The following is a 23,499-nucleotide window of genomic DNA, read 5'->3' on the forward strand; positions in this document are numbered from 1 at the left end:
CTCTCTAGCCTCCTGATGAAGGGGTCAATTGCAAACACATAGAGCAGGGGACTCAGGGGACAACCCTGGCGCACCCCGGAGCCAACCTCAAAGGACTGCCCAACCCAACCATTAACAAGAGGAAAGCTTTCTGCCCCCTTATACAAGACTTTCAGCCAATCAACAAAACCACCCGGCAGACCGTACTTACTAAGGAGCAACCACAGGTACTCATGGTTAACACGATCAAAAGCCTTTGCCTGATCCAATGTCAGCAAGTACTTTCCCCAGCCTGCAGCCCTGCACCGCTCCAAGGCCTCCCGGACAGCTAACACCGCTGTGAAGGTGCTCCTACCCTGGACCGAACAGTGCTGATGGCGAGAAAGCAAAGACTCTGCTACTGACGACAGGCGCCAGAAAAATATCTTCGCCAGTATCTTTCTATCGACATTAAGAAGGCTGATGGGGCGCCAATTCTCAATCATCGAAGGATCTTTACCCTTTGACAGAAGAATCACAGCCGAGTGCCTCATGGAAGGGGATAGCACCCCCTCAGCAAGACAACTGTTAAAAACCTCTACCAGATGTGGGGCCAGAATAGACTTAAAGGCTTTGTAAAACTCAGCCGTCAAGCCATCCGGTCCGGGTGACTTTTTGATGGCAAGCTGTTTAATTGCCCTCATCACCTCTTCAACTGTGATCTCCTCTGTCAAATTCATCAATGGAACATCTCCACCATTTAGACTTGGAGTAGAGTCCAAAAAGCTTTCCATCTTGTCACGGTCAAGCTCTTTCCTTCCAAGAAGGTCGGCATAAAAGGACCTCACGACCTCCAGAATCCCTGACCTGGACTTTGTCACGGAACCTGTACTGTCCTTAAGGCCAACGACCGCTTTAACAGCTACACCTTGTTTGCAGTTCTGGTAAGGGTCAGGCGAGTGGTACTTCCCATAGTCCCTCTCCAGAACCAAAGAGGCATGCCGGTCATATTGACACTTCCTGAGAAGGAGTTTCACTTCGGAGATTGCCCCAGGATCTCCTCCTCTCGAGACAAGAATATCCAGCTTCCTCCGCAAACGTTGGTAGGTCATGTATTTATTAAACTGTGTTCTATTGGCTAGGCCCCTGAAGAATCCAGAGTCGAATTCAATCTCCAGACGCCCTTTCCCCTCTGAGGGGCGTCTGAAGCATTCAGGGCCACAGATAGAATACAGTGATCAGAGAACTCTACTGCCTGCACCACTGGGGGTGAGAAAGCAGAGGCCTCCTTCAAAAAAAAACTGTCTATCCTACTCTGACTATTACCACGATGAAAGGTGAACCCGGTGTCATCCGGGAGGTGCGCAATGTGCACATCCACAAGACCAGCATCCCTAACCATACTATTTAAAAAAACGCTATCATATCCCAGCCTGTCCTTGAAGGCCTTCCTGTCCTTGGGCCTAGTTACTGTATTAAAGTCACCTCCAAAGACCACTTGCTGGGATGTAAAAAGAAATGGCTTGATCCTTGTAAAAAGGCATTTCCTGTCCCACTTTGTGTGCGGCCCATAGATATTAATTAGGCGCAGGTCCTGCCCTCCCACAAGGACGTCTAAGACCATACATCTCCCAATCTCCACCTCAATAACCCGCCGGACAGTTACCATGCCGGTTTTAAACAACACCGCCACACCGCCGTAAGGCTCGGCCGCAAGAGACCAGTAAGATGGACCATACCTCCACTCTCTCTTGGCCATATGAATATCTGCCAAGGAGGTGAGCCTAGTCTCTTGCAAAAATAAAATTTCAGCATCTAATTGGCTGAACAAAAAGAAGGCCATAGAACGAGCTCTCACTGACTTAATGCTGGCGACATTTATTGTCGCCACTTTTAACGGAGGGGGAACCGCCATTTGGGTTATTGGGTGGATTGCTTCTTAGCTCCCCTCTGCTGCTCATCACCAGAAGCCTCCCTCTTTCTTGAGGCCGCCTCAAACTCCATCTCTGAATCAGAGCTCAGCTCTGAAGAAGCGCCAGATGAGGAAATGTCCCACCTAGCGGACCTACGACGGGTGGAGACAGGCACCGGAGCTTCCCGTCCCCGTTCCGTCCTCACCGCCTGCTTCTTCCGCCGCCCAACCTTCCTTCTCTCCTCCAGGTACCGCAGGTCAGCCTCAGAGATGCCCTCATCCCTTGTTTTTTTCTTTGAAGCGACCTTTTTAGTACCCGCTACCACTCCTGGTGGGGGGGGTAAATCCGACTTAGGAGGGATAGACTTCTGGGGGGTAACTGACTCAGGGGGCACAGACTTGGAAGGTTCTGACACAAGAGGAGCGGGTACAGTAGGCTGGGGGGACACAGAGACAGATACAGAAGGAGTACTTACAGACACAGGAGGGGTGGTCACAGGAACTGGGGAGGGATCCTGAGCAGGACCAGGGGGGTCGGTCACCGCAGCGGAGGATGGTACACCAGGGGCCTCCCCCTCCATCCTGTCCAGCCTTGACATCTCATCCACTACCTCCTTCTCCATATTATGCCAGGCCTCAGGGCATCTGCTATAAGGGTGGCCAAGTCGCAGGCACAGGTTGCACCTGATCTTCTGGGTGCAGTCCTTGGCCATATGACCCTGACCCCGACACACTGAGCATATCAAGGCCGAACAGGAGGAGTTAAGGTGCCCCCTCTCTCCACAGCGGTGGCACAGCTTCGGCTGACCAGGGTAGAAGACGGTCATCCTATCCCTCCCTATGAAAGCCGAGGAGGGCAGGTGACGGACAACATTTCCATCCCTGGCCAGCCTGACTGTTACCGACCATCCCCCAGTCCAGATGTTACGCTCATCTAATATTTTATTTGGCTTGGTCAAAACTTCCCCGTAGTTCCTCAACCAGACCTCCAGATCCCTGGCAGGGACGCTCTCATTGGTGAGGATGATAGTGATCTTCTTTACAGTTGACCGCTGCGAAATCGCAACTGGGGCCAGACTTTCCCATTCGGGTCTTGACCTGCACCGGGCCTCATATCGCTCCCAGAACAGGTCAAGACCCTCTGGCTTGGTGAAACTGACTGTATACTCCCGCGTCCCTGACACATGAATAAAAGCATACAAATCATTTACCCCAAAACCCATTTCCAGGATTAAATCCACCACTGCACGCCTTGCAGGGGGGATTGCACCACCTTCCCATTTGAGGATGACTACATTGCGTCTTGGACCCCCAGCCGAAGCCAGAGACCCAAGACCAAATCCTGGGGGGCTCGAGGTGGTAGCTCGCAGGGGAAAACCCTGCTTGGGGGCGGAGCTACCAGGGGCAGAGCGCACCACCTGAGCAAAAGTGGGTTTATTGGGGCCAAGACCCCACACTGAAGTTACTTTATGCTGTACATTGTCCACATGAACAGAGTTGGTATTATTGTCCATCACACCTGAACTAGGATGATTTTTATCAGTCACACACACATTCCCATCAGGAACAGCCACTGTTGCTGCTGCAGTACCAGCTGTCTCCTGATGCTGCGCTGTGGAGTCCTGAGCAGCAGTGGGGCAATCAGCTCTGGTCTCAGCATCAGGAGGGTTAATGGGTTCTGCTGGGACTTGCAGTTCCTTCACAGGAATGTCATTTTCTGAACGTGTCTCTTGCTGCATTGCAGCCTCAGCAGGCACATTATTACTGCATACAGTCTGATTATTAGGCACATTATCAGTCATGGTGCTAGATGGTACAAACACAGTCTTATTCACAACATGGGGCTTAGCTGGCTTTACTTTATCAGGTACACCATCTGCAATATCTTCATCATTGAAAACCATCCGATCCCCCCGCACAGGAGACTCCATTACCTGGATCACCCTCAGCATGCCTCCTGAGTCCTGGGAAGGCATTGGGGTGCTTACCTCTCCCTGGGGGGGCAGGGGGTCAGAACTGGGGGTCTCCTCCTCCTCCACCTCCATCTTTGTCACCTTTGAAAACCTCTTGTCGTTGCAGAACTTTTCCTTGAAAGGACCATCCCTTCCTTCCATTATGGCCACGATGGTCTCCTGGTGGTCCACACGGACCTTGGCCAATTGGATCTCTGGATCCATGGATCCGCGTTTCTGGCTATGTAAGCCTTCACGTTGCCTTCGCAGGCGCTTCAGCTCCGCACGCAGCTTGTACAGCTTATCCCTCTCCCGGTTTAGGACTTTTATCCCGGCCACCACTCGCTCCCGAATGGCCTCCGAGCCTTCATCCACACCAGGGGCAGAGAGATCACCAGCTGAGGCTTGTAGAGGGGCAGGCATGTCAGCAGATGGCCCAGGAGATGGCTGAGAGCCTCCAGCAGGGGAGGCCCCGCTGCCCTCCATGGCTTCCCCAGAAAGGGGCCAGGAGAGCTGGGAGAGATTTCCAGGCAACTCCCTTCTCACACAGCAGCTTCAGACACACCTTCCTCCTCACACACCTGTGCTCCAATGGTGGGTGGGGCACTATTCCTCCCACTGACACCAATGATTGGGCATTATTCCTCTCGCTGACACCAATGATGGAGGCATTATTCCTTCTACTGACACCAATGATGGGGCACTATTCCTCCCACTGATACCAAAAATTGGGGACTATTCCTCCCACTGATACTAATAATAGGGCACTATTCCTCCTACCGATACCAATGATTTGGCGCTATTACTTCCACTGATACCAATGATGGGGCACATTTCCTCCCACTAACACCAATGAGTGGGCACTATTCCTCCCGCTGACACCAATGATGGTGCACTATTGCTCCCACTGATACTAGTAAAGGGGCACTATTCCTCCCACTGATACCAATGATGGGGCACTATCCCTCCCACTGACATTAATGATTGGGCATTATTCCTCCCACTAACACCAATGATGAAGCCCTATTCCTCCTACTGACACCAATGATGGGGCACTATTCCTCACACTGATACTAATACGGGCACACTATTCCTCCTACTGACACTAGTGATCGAGCATTGTTTTTTCCTATTGATGCTCAGGCATTTTTTACTCCCACTTGCCCCAGATTTGCCCCCTCAAAGTCTGAAGGAGAGTAAACTGGCCCTTTATTTAGAATATTTGGAGACCCCTGGCCTAAAGTATACAACGGTCAGCCTTACCAATGCTATCATTCCCTTGATTGTGCTTTCTACCACACCACTGCAGTTCCTACTTCCCTCTGTAGGTGTCCAACCAGGACTGGGGGCTTCCTCAAAGGAACAGTGTACAAAAAATAAATAAATAAAATAATAATAAAAAAAGAAGTAAAACGCCCTTGCCCTACATGTTCTTGCGCAGGCATCAGTCCCACATCGTTACGTAAACAGCGATCGCACCACACATATGAGGTATCACCTAGTTATTCTAGCACTAGACCTCCTGTGTAAATCTAAAGTGGTAACCTATAAAGGCTTTTAAAGCATCGCCTAAGAATAATAAAAATGTACGTAGGTTGACGCCATTGCACGGTCAGTTTGATGAAGGGCCCAAGCCTGTGGACTGGAGCAGCTAGGAAGCTGCGAAAGAGAAAGAATGCCCCGGAGTAAAGGGAACCTAGGCAGAGGGGGCCGCATGAATGGGGGAACGCTGAGGAGGTTGCTCCAGGAAGAGGATGTGGGGTGGGTGCAGTATTTGCTGGGGGGAGTGGCTGGCAGCACAAGGTGGCTCACTATAAAGTTCAAGGGGGGGCGCAGTCAGTCATTCGGCGCCAAGGCAGGAAGAGGTAACACACAAGTTGTTTTTTCTCTGTGCTGTTACCTCTTCAATGGAGCACCTCAATGGCCTGCTCGAGCAGCTGCGGTCTGCGGCGCTGTAGCATGGGCCACAATGGTATGCTAAGCAGCTGGCTGGATTGCTGCCTGGATCGGGGGAAGGTACGTCCAGCGTCCTCCCCCCTCCCCCCGCCACATGCGGTGGTCCCTTCCGCCGGCGCGGTACAGCCTTGGGGGCCCCTCCAGTGGGAATTGTCGGGGTGGGAGCCCGGTCTCGGACCCTCCAGTATCCAGGAAGCGGCCTGCGGAGGCCTCAGGTGGGGACACCGAGAGGAATCCCAGGCCTAGGCGGGCTACAGCGCTGAGGGTGCCCTCTCCCTCTCCTCCTAGGCCTACCTGGGGGTACATGGACGGAACGGTGGTGCGGGCGGGCCCATCCGCCCAGCGTGGCGCTACCCGATGCGGGAGAGCTGCAGGAGCGGCCGGGGGCTCTTTGTCCAGGGCGGCCTTGGCTGGCGTGGGTGGAAGCGGAGGTCCTGGGAGGTCTGACGGCATCGGTATTGGAGCGGCTGCTGCTGGTGCGCAGGGGGCCCTGCGGGTGAGAACTGCTGGAGTCGTGCGGCCTGATCCTGGGGCTTCTGGGTATCAAGCAGACAGCGTGCACCTGGCCTTGATGGTGAGTGCGGCGTCCCCTGCCGTTCAGGGGGACCAACGGTTGGAGGGTGAACTGTCGTATATGGACTCGGACGGTCCGGGAGCAGTGGCGGCCCATCTGGGCTTCAACGTGGACCCGGAGTGGCGGCTGGTCGGTCGGTTTCCCCTGGGCAGCTGGGTAAGTCTTCTGTTGTTGCTTCTTCTGTTGTTTCTCCTGTTTCCATGTTGTCTCTCTCACCCTCTCCTCTCCCCCTCCCCTCTACCCCTCTTCCTCCCCCTCCTCCCCCTCCTCTCCTCCTTTGCCTCTGCTGGCATTTCCGGGTGCCCCGCTGGGGGGTGGGCTGGGGGTTGGGCCGGCTGTTCCGGCGGGTGATGGGGCGGGGATTTCTTTGGGGGGGGGCCTTTCACGTGGGTTCTACTTTTCTGCAGCAGCTGTTTGCTGCCATGTTCCAGGGTTGCAGGGATTTGGCGAGTGGGGGGGCAGGGATGCCCCTCCCCTCCACCTCGGTAGCTCCGGTGGCAGCGTGGCTGCCTACTATTCCTTTGGTCGGGTCTGTTTCTGCGGGGTCAGTGAGCGTGTTGGCTCCGCTGGCGGGGGGTACTTCGCAGGTGAGTGGGGTTAGTCAGGGGGTGTCCCCCCTTCTGTTCCGTCCGCGAGTTCGGGGAGTGCGTGGCGAGTGTGGTTCTCCCCGCAGTGGCGGGACCTGCTCAGGTGAGTACGGGTGGTCAGGCGAGTGTCCCCCCCTCCTGTGGCGGTTGCAGCTCCAGGGTCTGGGGGGGACGAGTGTCGTCCGTCATCTGGTTCCGGGAACTTCTCAGGTGAGTACGGGGAGTAGCGTGGCATCAGGGCTTACAGGCGATGGGGATCGTTTGGCTGATGCTGCCCGGTACGAGGTGTATATCTGTTACGAGGCGCCCCTGGGGTCGCACTTGAAGGCGGAGGTGAAGGAGAGGATTTGGAATGGGGAGTTTGTGGAGATATTCTCATTGCTTCCGTTGAAGAAGTTCAACTTGGATATGGTGAAGCCGGAGGAGAGCAAAAAGGAGGAGGAGGAGGAGAAGCGGCATTTTCGGCTTATCCTGCGTACGTTTGCCAATTGGGCGCAGGCGTTTTACATCTTGATAAGTGTTATTGGGGAAAAGGCACCGAACAATTGTTCCAGTTTGTTTTGCTTTATTGATGCCATTAGCGAGGTGCAGAGGGTGTACGGGGGGAGCGCGTGGCTGCGCTATGATGAGCAGTTCAGACAGCGGAAGGCGATGAGACCATCTTTGAGATGGGATTTTCTTACTGATGCTCTCTCCACTTGTTGAGAAAAAAAAAAAACATTCCCCTCTGGGTGATATATGTACATTGCAGGGATTTTAACTTTGTTGTAGATTCCTACATTTTGTTATTCTGAAGAAATCCCTGTTTGTTCCTCTGTGCCCCTAATGAGTCTAATAGGAGGGGTTTCATAATTATAATCAGCTGCAGCAGCTGCAGGGGACTAATGAGGAAAGGTGATGGGCCGACATCCCTTTAGACGTGCTCTTATTGGGAGTATTTCACCAAAAATTACATTTTTGTTGCAGGGGATGTCTGATTTTTATCTTAGTGCAGACTTTGGGGCAAATCAGTGAGCCAATCACACAAGCAGGAAATGGCATTTCTGGGGGCAGTCTGTACACCACAGGTGTCAAACACAAGGCCTGCGGGCCAAATCCAGCCCTCCAGGCCATTTGACGTGGCCCTCGCACCTCTCCTGCAGCTGCAGGAGAGCTCCAGCCCCCCTCTGGTCCCCCTCCAGACCCTGTACTTTCTGCTTTCAGGCAATACATTCATCTTCTTCCCAGCAGCTGCATAAGGTAAGCAGGGTGCACTGTGATGTAAGGGAGGGTGGGGGACTTAACTTCTGACGGTGGGGGGGCTCTTGACATCTAATGTAAGGAAGGGATGCGCTGGACATCTAATCTTACAGATACAACCGGCCCTTTGAGACCCTTTTGAGGGCAATCCTAATGCAGATTCGGCCCACTATGAAATTGAGTTTGACACCCCTGCTGTACACCATCTCTGTAAAGAACACCTTCAGGTAGCCATATTGCATTGCACTTTCAGAAAATTACAGCTGCTTGTGTGCAATATGACTTGTGTCACAATTGTATAAGCCACCTGGTACACACTCCTGAAGAAACAGCATGGGCACAGGTGGTTCCTTCAGAGCGCATGTATAGAAGATAATTACAGTACCTTACACATGGGGGTTTACAACCTCTTTAACCACTTCCCGCCCGGTCAATAGTGAATTGACCTCCGGGAAGTGGTTTTGTTATCCTGATTGGACGTCTATTGACGTCCTGCAGGATGACAGCGGGGGGCGCGCATCGCGGCGATCGGTGATGCGGTGTGTCAGTCTGACACACCGCTACACTGATCTCGGTAAAGAGCCTCCGGCGGAGGCTCTTTACCACGTGATCAGCCGTGTCCAATCACGGCTGATCACAATGTAAACAGGAAGAGCCGCTGATCGGCTTTTCCTCACTCGCGTCTGACAGACACGAGTAGAGGAGAGCTGATCGTCTGACAGGGGGGTATGTGCTGATAGTTTATCAGCGCAGCCCCCCCTCGGATCACTGCACAGGACCACCAGCATGCCGCCCAGGACCACCAGGGATGGGCATCCACACTGGACCACCAGGTATGCCCCCTAGACCACCAGGGAATGCCAATCTTTGCCAAGGCAGCTGCCAATCAATGCCCAGGCAGCTGCCAACCAGTGCCCACTCAAAATCCCTGCCAGTGCCACCAGGGATACCCATCAGTGCTGCATATCAGTGCCGCATGTCAGTGCCCATCAGTGCCAATGCCCATCAGTGTCCAGCAGTGTCACCTATCAGTGCCCACCATTGCAGCCTTTCAGTGCCCATCAGTGTCGCCTATCAGTGCCAATCAGTGCCCACCAGTGCCACCCATGAGTGCCCATCAGTGCCGCCTATCAATGCCCATCAGTGCTGCATATCAGTGCCACCCAACAGTGCTGCCTACCAGTGCCCATCAGTGCCGCATATCACTACCCATCATCAGTGCCCGTTAGTGCCACCTCATTGGCGCCACCTCATCGGTGCTGCCTTATCAGTGCCCGTCAGTGCTGCCTTATCAGTGCCCATCAGTGAAGGAGAAAACTTACTTATTTACAAAATTTTATAACAGAAAAAAAATAAAAACGTTTCGATCTTTTTTTATTTGTATAGCAAAAGATAAAAACCCCAGAGGCGATCAAATGTGGGAACAAAATGATAAAAATTCTGTTTGGGTACAGTCTAGCATGACCGAGCTCAGAAAGTTGAAAATTGGCTTGGGCCAGGAGGGGTGTAAGTGCCTGGTATTGAAGTGGTTAAACTAAATAACCCCAAAACATCACAGTAGGGATAGGACACACCCCCTGCCACATCCACTTAAAGGCGAAATTGTACAAAATAAAATGATTGGTTAAACCCACAAATGCTTTTTTATCACCACTATTCCTTTATATTGGCTTTTAGAATTTACAAATGCAGCAATTTAGAAATTGGATGAAAGGTTTAGCACATTTTGATAGATAAGTAGTGCATTGTATATACAATTCTATAGATCGGATTAAAATGAGGGACAAATGAGCAGGAAAGAGGAACTTTGTTCTGAATGAGGGACAGTGCTTCAAAATTTAGGGACAGTTGGGAGCTATGCACTGAGGATGTTACAAGGAGGCTGAAAAACACAAAAAGAAAGGATTTCATGAAAAAATGTTTAGGACCATTAGGTAGTGGAAGTTTTTATTTTTGGAAACATAAGGATATTGTTTAGTGTCACTTTTGGTTAAAAAAAATCCTAGCTCCCTACTTGTTCCTCCTTCCCCCCCAATCTACAGATGTACAGTAGATAAATATGCAAACTGCAAAACAGATTAGACTTTTTGTAGCTGCCCAACAAGTTTACATTGTTTACCCTCTCAGAGCCAGCTATACCTGTACTGATGATTTACATATAGATCCATGAGCTGCCTATACATTCAGTCCTGACCTAATGTATAGAAATGTTTTGTTTTTTACATTTTGGGACTCTATTGATAAAATATCTTTTGTTTTTCGGTCTACGGTGCACACCTGATGAGGCCATTATAAGAGATCCAATTTTTCTTCTTGTATTTTTATTTTTATTTTATATGTTGAAGAATGCAAACGAAGAGGGCAGGAGCACCCAAGTCTCCTGGGTAAACAGGAATGGACCCAGAAATTATGGTACCCAGATAATCCTGTTTGAGAATCTAAAACATATAAGCAGCCTGGAGTTAAGTAAACCCACCAGACTCTACTATTCGAAATATCAGTTTTGGGTGGACTGACCCTTTAAAAGGTTAGCTTATTTTTTTAGCTTTTATATTTCATATTGTTGTTGTGTTTATTGGACCAGGGCAGAGCTGTTGTTCCAGGGCAGGCTATTGTCTAATTGTTCCACATTTCTGGATTAAACCTAATCATTTCCTGCAAGCTTCCTCTCTTATAAAAACTGTGACTTACAAAGGATACTTCAAAAGTGCAAGTAAAAGTTATGTGTATATCTCCTAGCTTGTGTTGGTTTCATAAATGAGCTTAGGGCCATCTAGTGGAGACATGTATAAATACAAACAAATCTCCCCATGCTCCACAACATCAGGAGTGCCCAACCTTCTGACCTAACTGGGCCACATTGGAAGAAGAGCCTTGGGCCACACAAAAAATACATATAAAATATGTATACAAATAAATACAATAAAATAAATACAAATAAAATAAAATGTCTTGGGCCACACCTAAATTACACTAACAATAAGGATAACCGATGAGCAGAAAAAGTTGGGCAGATCAGTGAACGATCACAGACATTGGGCCAGATCCACGTAGCGGATTGTAATTTTAGTCCGGCGTAGCGTATCGTAGTAACGCTACGCTGCCGCAACTTTTAAGTGCTGTATTCACAAAGCACTTGCCTCTAAAGTTACGGCGGCGTAGCGTAAATCTGCCTGCATAAGGGCGCGGAATTCAAATGTTAAAGATGTGGGCGTGTTTTATGTTAATTTTACTTGACCCGACGTAAATGCCATACTTAACATAGGATACGCCTCATATAGCAGGGGTAACTATACGCCGAAAAAAGCCTTACGGAAACTACGTAAAAAAATGCGCCGGCCGTGGATCGCCGTATCTAGCTAATTTGCATACTCGCCGCGGAAATCGACGGAAACGCCACCTAGCGGCCAGCGTAAATATGCACCTTAGATCTGACGGCGTACTAAGACGTACGCCAGTCGGATCTAGCCCAGCTTCAGGCGTATCTTGTTTTGTGGATACAAAACAAAGATACGCTGGAGCAAACTAGAAGTTACGCGGCGTATCAATAGATACCCCAGCGTAACTTCTTTGTGGATCTGGCCCAATGTACCTATCTGAGTAATAAAACTTTGTTTTTTGTAATATTTTTTAGTAGAAAAGTAAGAGGGCAACATAAAACTAGTGCAATATTTGACACCACCCTCTGTGGCTCTGTTGTCTTTGCTGACGGGATACATGCTCCTAGGTAAGTGACACAGTCCTTCTTTCCCCAATGTTTATGAATATATATATTTGTTCTTGCTGGTAGGTTGAAATGACCTGCATGAATTTTTACACCTGTTCAACCTTTTTATAGTTCATGTTTGTATATTAATCCATTTCAGAACTTCTCCTGACGAAGCGAAGTATGTCACGAAACTAGTAGAGACTCCCTTATCGTGACCCCTACACCCACCGGGATCTCCCCAAGGGGATTGCACTTTCGGTGACATGTATGGTTGTCACGATATTTGTATTGTTTTTTATTGTTGATGTTGTTTGATGTTTTTATTTTTATTTTATTTTTGATCCTATGTTAATAGATTTAATCCAAAATTCTAATATACCTGCTGTTTCTGAGTCTACTCATCCTGTACCGTAATAGTCCTATTGCCCTATTTCTTCATTTTTGGGGTCTTTGTTGGGTTCTGGGGTCCCTCAAGCCCTATTTCTATTCACTGTTTTTAATAAACTAACACATCAATATCTGGTTTGATGGATGTAGTAGCAATTCTCAATGAACTCAAGGTGCTCATCTGATATTTTGGTCATAATTTTGCCATTCTTTAGCTTCAATCTTGAAAATAGTTGCTCACAAATATAGGTGCTGCTGAAAACTCATGACACAAATAAGACATGATTGTGAATAATGGGATATTTTTCTTTGTCAAGCTAAAACTTATAACGATCCAGTAAACAGACACTGTCAAATTTTTATTGGGCCGCTAAGTGTAAACGCATTTTTACATAAAAAAATCCCCCTCAAAAATAAAAAAATTTAAAAAAGTTTACAATTTTGTGTTGGGCAGCATTCATAGCCTTCTTGTGGGCTGCAGGTTGGTCACCCCTGATTTAAAGTCTAGCTATAGCCAAAACTGTCAATCAACTGCCAGTTGAATCCCAACAATATTGTTGGGAACTTTGCCCTGTCCTGCCCTGTCAGCTGACAGCTTATTTTTTGGAGAATAAGGATATCGTTTAGTTAATATCGTTAAGTTAATTTGACCTTACATGTAAATTGGTCAAATATTAAATTACATAAATAATGTAATTACAGTAACACCATCCTATGGTCAGCATAAACCCAGACATTTCTCTGTGTGAACATAGACACACTTCTCAGATAGACAGTCAGCACAGGGGAATCATTTCTGCACAGACAGGCTATCCCCTGCACCACAACACCATTATTTTAGCCCTGTAACAACAATAAATTGAACAAAAAAGATAAAAAGAAAATAAATCAGCGCAAAAATATATAAACAAACCCTATATACAGCGACTGAACACCAGGGTCAATAATCATAAAATCCCTATAGGTAAAATAAATGCAAATGGTGCAGCGCCAAATAAAGTCCATATTATGTGCAGAACACCTTCAGTGAGTGGTCAAGTGCTAATGCACAAAGGACATAGTAGGTGACTCCACAAGTACAATGAGACCTCCACCACCAAACAAAATGGCCTCTCACCTCACCAAATGGACCATTTGGCTGTAGAGGGTCACTATCGCATTCCCTTGTGGGTACCGGCAGATGAATCCAAAAACAATCAGGAGCCAAAGGAGAATCATGGAGACAATCCCAGGTCAGAGACAAGTAAATAATGTGCATAAATACACAAAAACTTCTAGTGTCAGATACAGCATAAATATCAAATATCAAAGCAGCGGGGACAAAAGTCAGGAGATGACAGTTTAGGATAAAACGATCAAAAGTCTGTGTTTAGAATGAAATGGGTAAACACTTCCAGGGCTGCCATCAGGGGGGAACAGAGACCATGTTCCGGTTTCTAGAAAAAAGGCAAGGAGAGAGGCGCCTCTGGGTGTAGTAGCTTTAAACAATTTAATAGATAAAATCAGACACATGTGGTTATTACACTCACATTTGAGCAGTATGGAGCAGGCATGTAATGGTTTCTTTAAGTAGGGTGAGCTGTCATCCGAGGAGGGGAGTTCCTTTTCCAGTCAGGGGGAGCGCTGTGCGGGGAGGTCACTGCTTCATCAGAAGGAGGGCATCCATAGGGATGTAGATGGTTCTCAACCCGAGGTCTGGAGCGCACGTGAAGGGCTGGCGAGGGCGGATGACGTCACTAGTATGCGACGCGTTTCAGAGTCTCAAAGCAGCTGATGGATTGGCTGCTTACACTCCTTTCTCAAGCATGCAAACAGCGTTGTATACACAGATCAGTGGAAGAAGCATCCTTTGTATAGTGAGGTGAGGGGCGCTATATCAAAATAGTGGATGCGTGTCACAATGTGCGTTTGAGTAGTACACAGTGTAACTGTGTACCCAAATCTATGTGAAAAACCAAACAGATTATAGTCTAAACTCTATAAGTACAATAGTGCCAAATGCTGTGGAAAATAAATAAAATATAAAAAAAAAAAAAAAAAATTTTTTTTTTTTTTAAAAGAATGTCCAGCAAATAAATAGTTAAGTGCAAAATGGATCCAGTGTTGTATCAAGTCCAGGTGCAAAATGCAAATAATCCAATCCCAAATCGCAGGGAAAAGTGCAAATGCTAAAGTGCTTGTGAATCTTCAAAATAGCCAAAGTGCGAGAAAGAAGTGATCCGCCTTCACCTATAGGTCACCAGAATAATAATGGATGGCTCCTTACCACACGGTGTTGACCAGATTACTTAAAATATGGTCGATCAGGCTTGTTTTAAATGAGGATCAGCAGGGTCTCATTGGGTTCCAATGTCAGCGATTGCAGCAAATGGTGTACCAAGAAAGGAGAAGAGATACCACCATAGTGTAAAACCATTTAATATACAAAAGTTAAAATTACAATGCCAAATGGCCTCTTACTGTTGCTGGTGCCCGTTCCCGGCACTGAGGCTGTAGGTGGTGGGGATAGTAAGACAAGATAAGAGATGGCCGCGTCCTGGTCCACTAGCGTGCGTTCCAACGCTAGTTGTCCATCAACCAGTGAGACCGGAAGTGCGTGGCTATGCGTGTGCGCTCGGATACCGCCTCGACGTCACGTTTCAGTTAAACCGTCTTCAGGAAGCGTGTCCAGCACACGCAACAGACATCTATTATATAGGTCTGTTTATCAGCCTGTGGGAGGGGCAATCTGATCATGTGACAGCCTCTGTCCCAGTTACCAAAGCTCACATATTAAACACATTATGGCTGTGCAAACTGTCTCCAATCATAAATCAATACATACATGTATCTGCTCGCTGCTTAAAATACCTGAAATGTATCTTTGAATTCTTATTTGGACGTGTTGAATTTGTTTAAAACTCTGGCATTTTTAATATGCTATGCAATGGGTCCATAGTGTTCTGTGCGCCATCTAGAGGGGTTATGTGGTATTGTGCAAAATAGCACCAGTATTCTAAATCCATCTAGATGCAGTGCGTTTTTAGTTCTCCCAGTTATATTATTATTTAATATGTGTGCCATTTGCGTAGCCTGTAAATTAGTTAAAATAGGTTATAAAATAATAAAAAATAATAAAAATTATACAATCCTACTCGAGTAGTACAAGGAGTGTGTATGTAACTTTAGTTGTAAAACAATCAAAATTCTACACTCCAAGGCTCAGGTGGTGCAAGGAATGTGCGTTTTCCCTCTACCCTTTTGTTTTGTGTGAGCCCAATTCAAGATGGGTTGGCCGATGGGTGATGTGCAAACTGCCCAGCCCCTTAGAGTGGGGATCTCCCAAAGTCCTCTGGGTGTGTGTATGGAATGATGCACTAAACTGTTTGTTTGCTCACCCCATAGGTCTGCCGTTCACGCATCAGTTAAAAAACAATTAAGGTCGAGCTCTATATTGAGCCCTAGTGGTCGCATAGTCCTTAGACGATGTATCCATTGAGTCTCGTTCTGAGATACTGCCTTAGTAAGGTCAGTACCACGCCAATGTTTGGTAATCCTATCAATTCCATAGAATTTTAACAGACTCGGGTCCCTGTTGTGGTACAAGTCAAAATGCTTAGACACGCTGTGTTCTGGGTACCCGTTAATTATATTGGCCACGTGTTCGTTTATTCTGACTTTAAGTTCGCGGGTAGTCCGGCCCACGTATTGCAGAGTGCACGGACATTCTAGGACGTACGTTACAAATTTGGAATGGCATGTTATCAATGGTTTGATAGTGAATTCTTGTCCAGTTACACTGGACGTGAACTTACTGATCTTTTTTCCTTGCCTTTTTGTTTTCTTACAGGATCTGCAGCGGGTGCAGTAGTGGAAGCTGGATCCGTCCAGGAAAGTGTGTGGCTTTTCTGGAGGATCTGGGACATTGGTGGCTACCATATTTCTCAGGCCTGGTGCTTTCTTATAGATAAAGGTGGGATGTTTCGGCAGGATTTTGACCAAATCCATGTCTTTTAAAAGTATAGGCCAAAACTCTTTGACAATTTTCTCCACACTTCTATATTGCCTGTGGTAACCTGATATAAAAGGTACATCTTCTTTTCTGGGGGGTCTCACTCTAGTTTCCAAGAGGGACTCCCTATTCATTGCCAAGACTTCTTGCTGCGTTTTCCACAATGCATTTTGGGTATAACCTTTTTCTATAAACTTCTCAGTTAATATTGCGGCTTGTAGTTCAAAATCCGCAACATCATCGCAGTTTCGACGGATCCTCATGTATTGCCCTTTTGGTATTGCACCCAGCCATTTTGGGTGATGGCAACTTGAAATAGGCACGAATCCGTTGCGGTCCGTTGGTTTAAAATACGTTTTTGTGAGGACCCGGCTGCCCTTTTTCGTTAGCGTAAGGTCCAAAAAATGGCTGGAAGTCTTACTGGACTCTGCTGTGAAACTGAGACCGTAGTTGTTGGTATTCATTTTGGATAAAAATTGTTCCAATGATGCTTGGGGACCTTCCCAGAATAGTAAAATATCATCTATATACCTTCGGTAATATATAAGCGATGTAACATTGTCCTTAAAAATGGTCTCTTCCTCCCATCTGTTAAGTACCAGATTAGCTACACTGGGGGCATACCTGGCGCCCATTGCGACTCCTTTGATTTGCTTGTAGAAGTCTCCCTGGGCCCAGAAGTAGTTGTTTCCCATAGCTATTTTAAGACCCTTCACCAAATATCCAATTTGGGCCTGGGGTAATGAAGATTTTTCTTCCAAGGCCTCCTTTACTGCCAGAATTGCGTCTGCTTGCCGGATGTTGGTGTAAAGCGACTCTACGTCTACAGTTACCAACCACGTTTCCTCTGAAACTGTGATGGATGCCAACGATTTTATGAGTTCTTTGCTATCCTTGAGATAGGCTTTCCCCTGTACAACTAGGGGTTGGAGAAAGAAATCCAAATATTCTCCCACTCTGGAATAGAGTGATCCTATCCCACTGATGATGGGTCTTCCTGGTGGATGGGTCTTGTTTTTGTGTATCTTAGGCACAATGTAAAGGACAGGTGTGCGAGGTACTTTGGGCACTAGATAGTGTGCTTCTTTTTCCGTTAGGATGGATTGCACCTTCCCATCTTCCACCCATAGTGAAAGTTCTAATTTAAGTTTACCCAGCGGATCTCCCGTGAGTGGTAAATAGGTGTCAGTAGCACTCAGAAGACGGTCGATCTCTCCATAGTAGTCCGCCCTCTTGAGTATGACTACCCCTCCGCCTTTGTCTGCTGGGCGTACTACTATGTTTTTATTCTGTTCCAATGCTTTAATTCCCTCCATCACCAATTTGTTACTATGAGTGGTGCGTTTAATTTCCAAATCTTGGATTTTCCCTTGCACCATACTTTTGAAGACTTCCACATGATGGTGAGTCCCTTTTTGTGGATTGAATACCGAACTGTTTCTTAACCCGCTGTGTTGGAATCCTGTATTTTCTGTTTGGGGTTCATATGTGGTTTGTTTTGAAAAATGTTTTTTAATGTTTAATTTTCTCACAAATTTTTCCACATCTATGAAGGCCTCGAATTTATCCAGGCATTTGTTGGGGGCGAATTTTAGACCCTGTGACAGGACTGTTAATTCTGCCTGAGAAAGGTCTACCCCCGCCAAATTGAAAATGCCTTCCCCTAGTTGTCCCTGGCTCTTTTTCTTCCCGGTTCCCCCTCTTTTGCCTCTGGTTCTGCGTTTATTTTCGGGGGCTGGGATGAATTGGTGGGAATCTTGTAGGGCTCGTTCCAGCCCCTCCATTCCCCCCCTGGCTGCTGTCCAGGGTGTTGTTGTCCCTGTTTGCCTCTATGGTTGCCCCTGGATTTGCCTCTAGGGGGTCTCTGGGCATACTGTTGGGGACCCTGATAATAGTTGGAATAGTTGTAATCCATTGGGCGATTGTCCAAGGGTGCAAACCGGTTGTGATTGGGTGCCATATATGGAGCAGGTTGATAATTATTAGGAGGTCCTGGATGGTACCCACTATTGTATGGGGGCTGGGGTGGGGGTCCCCTCCCACCCTGCTGTTGATGCCCTTGTGATGTTTTTTTCATTTTTTTGGGGGTAGAGGACTGGGTTTTGAATTTGTTAGCGGCTAAGGTAACTAAATTGTGTACTTCGATGTCTCTATCTATGGAGGAATCTTTGGAGCCAATAGGGTCAGATTTGATCTGCCATTTGTATACCTTGGAATCCTGGTAGTCTTTGGTATCCCTGTGGTACTTTTTTAATTTTTTGTTTTTTATATTCCCATCATATTTGGTCAGGTGACTTTGGAGGGTTTGAGCCCTCTCCAAGTACTCTTTGGATCCCATAAAGGGTCCCATAGATGTTTTGAGATCAGTGATATGGGCTTCTGTGATAACATTTTTAGCTTTACGTCTCCTGATCATTAATTGTAAGAGTTTTTGCTCGCAAGCATTAAAAAATTGGAACCATTCATCTGCTAGTGTGAGATCTTCCAAACCATCATTGGGGTAAACATCCCACCTCAGCCTCCTAGGTGTCTGGTTTTTGAGAATATACATCTCGAAGGATGCTATATCCCACCATGCCCTGATCTGCTTTTCCATGTTGAACTGGAGCTGTTTGAAGCTCCTGTCCAGGTCCACATTGGGGCTGGGTTGTTGTTGGAATATTTCCTCTATGTTGGTTTGGCGACTCTGCATAAAATTAAAAACATCCATGGCTGCGTAGAAAGGAAGCCACCCAGTGGCTCAACAGTATACAGGAAAAAGAAATCTCGCGCCAAATGAATTACACTAAATTATATACTTGATAAATCAAGTGACTAACTGAGTGAAGCTGCTCCCAAATAAAATCAGGTGACTGACTTGCATATATTGTATAGTGAGGTGAGGGGCGCTATATCAAAATAGTGGATGCGTGTCACAATGTGCGTTTGAGTAGTACACAGTGTAACTGTGTACCCAAATCTATGTGAAAAACCAAACAGATTATAGTCTAAACTCTATAAGTACAATAGTGCCAAATGCTGTGGAAAATAAATAAAATATAAAAAAAAAAAAAAAAAAAAATTTTTTTTTTTTTTTAAAAGAATGTCCAGCAAATAAATAGTTAAGTGCAAAATGGATCCAGTGTTGTATCAAGTCCAGGTGCAAAATGCAAATAATCCAATCCCAAATCGCAGGGAAAAGTGCAAATGCTAAAGTGCTTGTGAATCTTCAAAATAGCCAAAGTGCGAGAAAGAAGTGATCCGCCTTCACCTATAGGTCACCAGAATAATAATGGATGGCTCCTTACCACACGGTGTTGACCAGATTACTTAAAATATGGTCGATCAGGCTTGTTTTAAATGAGGATCAGCAGGGTCTCATTGGGTTCCAATGTCAGCGATTGCAGCAAATGGTGTACCAAGAAAGGAGAAGAGATACCACCATAGTGTAAAACCATTTAATATACAAAAGTTAAAATTACAATGCCAAATGGCCTCTTACTGTTGCTGGTGCCCGTTCCCGGCACTGAGGCTGTAGGTGGTGGGGATAGTAAGACAAGATAAGAGATGGCCGCGTCCTGGTCCACTAGCGTGCGTTCCAACGCTAGTTGTCCATCAACCAGTGAGACCGGAAGTGCGTGGCTATGCGTGTGCGCTCGGATACCGCCTCGACGTCACGTTTCAGTTAAACCGTCTTCAGGAAGCGTATCCAGCACACGCAACAGACATCTATTATATAGGTCTGTTTATCAGCCTGTGGGAGGGGCAATCTGATCATGTGACAGCCTCTGTCCCAGTTACCAAAGCTCACATATTAAACACATTATGGCTGTGCAAACTGTCTCCAATCATAAATCAATACATACATGTATCTGCTCGCTGCTTAAAATACCTGAAATGTATCTTTGAATTCTTATTTGGACGTGTTGAATTTGTTTAAAACTCTGGCATTTTTAATATGCTATGCAATGGGTCCATAGTGTTCTGTGCGCCATCTAGAGGGGTTATGTGGTATTGTGCAAAATAGCACCAGTATTCTAAATCCATCTAGATGCAGTGCGTTTTTAGTTCTCCCAGTTATATTATTATTTAATATGTGTGCCATTTGCGTAGCCTGTAAATTAGTTAAAATAGGTTATAAAATAATAAAAAATAATAAAAATTATACAATCCTACTCGAGTAGTACAAGGAGTGTGTATGTAACTTTAGTTGTAAAACAATCAAAATTCTACACTCCAAGGCTCAGGTGGTGCAAGGAATGTGCGTTTTCCCTCTACCCTTTTGTTTTGTGTGAGCCCAATTCAAGATGGGTTGGCCGATGGGTGATGTGCAAACTGCCCAGCCCCTTAGAGTGGGGATCTCCCAAAGTCCTCTGGGTGTGTGTATGGAATGATGCACTAAACTGTTTGTTTGCTCACCCCATAGGTCTGCCGTTCACGCATCAGTTAAAAAACAATTAAGGTCGAGCTCTATATTGAGCCCTAGTGGTCGCATAGTCCTTAGACGATGTATCCATTGAGTCTCGTTCTGAGATACTGCCTTAGTAAGGTCAGTACCACGCCAATGTTTGGTAATCCTATCAATTCCATAGAATTTTAACAGACTCGGGTCCCTGTTGTGGTACAAGTCAAAATGCTTAGACACGCTGTGTTCTGGGTACCCGTTAATTATATTGGCCACGTGTTATGATTGGAGACAGTTTGCACAGCCATAATGTGTTTAATATGTGAGCTTTGGTAACTGGGACAGAGGCTGTCACATGATCAGATTGCCCCTCCCACAGGCTGATAAACAGACCTATATAATAGATGTCTGTTGCGTGTGCTGGATACGCTTCCTGAAGACGGTTTAACTGAAACGTGACGTCGAGGCGGTATCCGAGCGCACACGCATAGCCACGCACTTCCGGTCTCACTGGTTGATGGACAACTAGCGTTGGAACGCACGCTAGTGGACCAGGACGCGGCCATCTCTTATCTTGTCTTACTATCCCCACCACCTACAGCCTCAGTGCCGGGAACGGGCACCAGCAACAGTAAGAGGCCATTTGGCATTGTAATTTTAACTTTTGTATATTAAATGGTTTTACACTATGGTGGTATCTCTTCTCCTTTCTTGGTACACCATTTGCTGCAATCGCTGACATTGGAACCCAATGAGACCCTGCTGATCCTCATTTAAAACAAGCCTGATCGACCATATTTTAAGTAATCTGGTCAACACCGTGTGGTAAGGAGCCATCCATTATTATTCTGGTGACCTATAGGTGAAGGCGGATCACTTCTTTCTCGCACTTTGGCTATTTTGAAGATTCACAAGCACTTTAGCATTTGCACTTTTCCCTGCGATTTGGGATTGGATTATTTGCATTTTGCACCTGGACTTGATACAACACTGGATCCATTTTGCACTTAACTATTTATTTGCTGGACATTCTTTTAAAAAAAAAAAAAATTTTTTTTTTTTTTTTTATATTTTATTTATTTTCCACAGCATTTGGCACTATTGTACTTATAGAGTTTAGACTATAATCTGTTTGGTTTTTCACATAGATTTGGGTACACAGTTACACTGTGTACTACTCAAACGCACATTGTGACACGCATCCACTATTTTGATATAGCGCCCCTCACCTCACTATACAATATATGCAAGTCAGTCACCTGATTTTATTTGGGAGCAGCTTCACTCAGTTAGTCACTTGATTTATCAAGTATATAATTTAGTGTAATTCATTTGGCGCGAGATTTCTTTTTCCTGTATACTATTGAGCCACTGGGTGGCTTCCTTTCTACGCAGCCATGGATGTTTTTAATTTTATGCAGAGTCGCCAAACCAACATAGAGGAAATATTCCAACAACAACCCAGCCCCAATGTGGACCTGGACAGGAGCTTCAAACAGCTCCAGTTCAACATGGAAAAGCAGATCAGGGCATGGTGGGATATAGCATCCTTCGAGATGTATATTCTCAAAAACCAGACACCTAGGAGGCTGAGGTGGGATGTTTACCCCAATGATGGTTTGGAAGATCTCACACTAGCAGATGAATGGTTCCAATTTTTTAATGCTTGCGAGCAAAAACTCTTACAATTAATGATCAGGAGACGTAAAGCTAAAAATGTTATCACAGAAGCCCATATCACTGATCTCAAAACATCTATGGGACCCTTTATGGGATCCAAAGAGTACTTGGAGAGGGCTCAAACCCTCCAAAGTCACCTGACCAAATATGATGGGAATATAAAAAACAAAAAATTAAAAAAGTACCACAGGGATACCAAAGACTACCAGGATTCCAAGGTATACAAATGGCAGATCAAATCTGACCCTATTGGCTCCAAAGATTCCTCCATAGATAGAGACATCGAAGTACACAATTTAGTTACCTTAGCCGCTAACAAATTCAAAACCCAGTCCTCTACCCCCAAAAAAATGAAAAAAACATCACAAGGGCATCAACAGCAGGGTGGGAGGGGACCCCCACCCCAGCCCCCATACAATAGTGGGTACCATCCAGGACCTCCTAATAATTATCAACCTGCTCCATATATGGCACCCAATCACAACCGGTTTGCACCCTTGGACAATCGCCCAATGGATTACAACTATTCCAACTATTATCAGGGTCCCCAACAGTATGCCCAGAGACCCCCTAGAGGCAAATCCAGGGGCAACCATAGAGGCAAACAGGGACAACAACACCCTGGACAGCAGCCAGGGGGGGAATGGAGGGGCTGGAACGAGCCCTACAAGATTCCCACCAATTCATCCCAGCCCCCGAAAATAAACGCAGAACCAGAGGCAAAAGAGGGGGAACCGGGAAGAAAAAGAGCCAGGGACAACTAGGGGAAGGCATTTTCAATTTGGCGGGGGTAGACCTTTCTCAGGCAGAATTAACAGTCCTGTCACAGGGTCTAAAATTCGCCCCCAACAAATGCCTGGATAAATTCGAGGCCTTCATAGATGTGGAAAAATTTGTGAGAAAATTAAACATTAAAAAACATTTTTCAAAACAAACCACATATGAACCCCAAACAGAAAATACAGGATTCCAACACAGCGGGTTAAGAAACAGTTCGGTATTCAATCCACAAAAAGGGACTCACCATCATGTGGAAGTCTTCAAAAGTATGGTGCAAGGGAAAATCCAAGATTTGGAAATTAAACGCACCACTCATAGTAACAAATTGGTGATGGAGGGAATTAAAGCATTGGAACAGAATAAAAACATAGTAGTACGCCCAGCAGACAA

The sequence above is a fragment of the Rana temporaria genome, chromosome 4, assembly GCF_905171775.1.
Source record: "Rana temporaria chromosome 4, aRanTem1.1, whole genome shotgun sequence".
In the NCBI taxonomy this organism is placed as follows: Eukaryota; Metazoa; Chordata; class Amphibia; order Anura; family Ranidae; genus Rana; species Rana temporaria.